Raw genomic sequence first — 2,455 nt, 5'->3', positions numbered from 1 at the left:
CTATGATATAAATAATGACACTACCTTCTACTATGATAGAAATCAAGGTTTTTTTCAAGAGTGACATGGCTTTGCTGGTTTCATTGCTATTATAGTTTTATTGTTTTTGATAATCCTACCAACACTTTGTATATTGTTTTATCCATTCAAATGGTTTCAAAAGTTATTGGATTGTTTACATCTAAGGAAACAGCTATTGATATCACTGGCTGATGTGTTTACTGGTCCTTATAAGAATGGAACTGAGAATACTTTCGATTATCGTTTCATGGCTGGATTATACCTACTGGCCAGAATAATCATTTTAAGTCAGTTTATTATTGGCTACCAGCAGTACTATCTCTATGCAGTCCCAACAGCTATATTTTCTTGTTCTTTTCTACTAGCAGTAGTAGTTCTAATATTTCGTTCATTCTATAAAAACATGCATAACTTTACCGAATTCCTTACTTTAGCTCTGACTGGCACACTTGGTATTTTGCTAGTTGTCCAGCTGGGTATCACTGTACTTTTTATTACTGTGCTATGCTTCAATATTCTTGTTTTTGGAATAATAATACCAGTTTATATAATGTATCATTTACGTAAAATTATAAAAGCTTGTCATTACTATCACAAAAAGAGAGTTCCTGTAATTCTTACAGAACAAGAACATGAAGAAGATGTTATATTATTAGAGAATAATTGGGTTGCTGATCGTATGGAGAATCCACAACAATATAATGAAAGTCATGTTCCTGTTATACCTGATGATCCAATAGCAGAGAATAAACAACCAGTTATTGCTACAGCTCTTGAAGAATTGAAAAGACTGCTACTTGAATCTTGATATTCAAAAATAAAAATTTTACTGCAATTATTAATTTGTGTGTTTTTTTCCCATTAAACAGCTGCTTTATTGTCTTTATGCTGCATTTTGTTAGTAAAATATTTTCATTGTAACTATAAGCCACACAAACTTTCTACACAACATATAGATCTAAGTACCTGTATATCTAATTATGATCTGAAAAATTATAAAAATGGACCTTTTCACAATTTTGGTGATAGTTTATTCCTTGTAATCATAATCAGGTCAAATTTTCAGGATTAACATAAGAATTTTAATATAACCAAACAGTACAATTCTTTATACATGATTGAGATTTTACGGTTCTCATTGCAACAAAACACAGCTGACATGTTAATGGCTGTAACCATTTATGGCATTACTCACATTTGAGTGTTGACAATAATAATAATAATACTCATTAATGCTGTCTGTCACTATTCTGTGGATCAGTTATGAGAGCTACCATACATCAGGTAAGTTATTATGCAATATGAACACTAGTCTCTATGAACACATGATCCAACTAATGTGATACTGTACAAAGGTTAACATGATTAAAACCATATAATGGGTTGGGCTTTGGCTGGTTGAATGAAGAATTTAGTCTGCAATAACAACATGTATAAATGAGAAATTACAATAGATACTGGTTCTGTAATACATGTATAGCATTTAAGCATTAAATTAACCTTTAACTGTCCAAGTCAGATACAAAATTTTACTTCAGTATGTGCTGCTACTCCTGCACTTTCAGTAATTCCATCAACTAGTGATTCATCCATTGTGTGGTTTACTAACTGTCAGTGTTGTTGTTCATATCTACTGCTTTATAAGGTAAGATTACACTGTTAGTACAATAAACAGTAACTGTTATTGTTTTTACTATAATTGTTATAAGAAATGTCCAAGTATTAAATAACCATATAGGTCATAAAGTACCATGTATTATACATGTACCGGTACATGTACAATTGTACATGTATTTATGCTATATAATAAGCACACTAGATTAACTATAAACTCACTTTAGACATGATCATTATATTTATTCCAAAGTGTGAGAGGTGACTGACAGTTTAGGAATCTTCATAAGGATAGACATAAGCTTTAGGAGTCTTCATAAGAATAGACATAAGCTTCTCCTGGGGTGATGTTATCAAGCTTAACTGCTAATGGATACTTTGTTTCATTATATAAAATAACCCAATGCCTGATTGTTACTACCAAAACCTGTATTGATACCACTGTGTTGTATTGCTACTAAAACCTGTATTGTTACCACCAAAATCTGTTACTTTGTCATATTGCATAAATAAACAATGGTATGAGAAAGATTATACCAACACTGTGAAACTGCACACCATGCAGGAGTAGAGCAAAAGTGCATGTTTTTCTTTGCATGCATCACATGACAAACACTGTGAGATTAGTCAAGCAAAACACCCTGTTAAAATTATAAATTTTATTGGGACAAGCAAAAATACTATTTGTACAGTCAAGTATAGTACATAGTCTCTTTCAATTGTTCATAGGGTGAATAGTGTATAAAGCTATCAGTATAACCTAGTAGCTCCAATAGAGTTATGAATCATTTCGACATGATAGATTAATAAAAAGCAAAAT

Source organism: Amphimedon queenslandica, unplaced genomic scaffold (genome assembly GCF_000090795.2).
Source record: "Amphimedon queenslandica unplaced genomic scaffold, v1.1 AMPQUscaffold_11652, whole genome shotgun sequence".
In the NCBI taxonomy this organism is placed as follows: Eukaryota; Metazoa; Porifera; class Demospongiae; order Haplosclerida; family Niphatidae; genus Amphimedon; species Amphimedon queenslandica.
The sequence above is the reverse complement of the archived record's forward strand: the minus strand, read 5'-3'. Positions refer to the sequence as shown.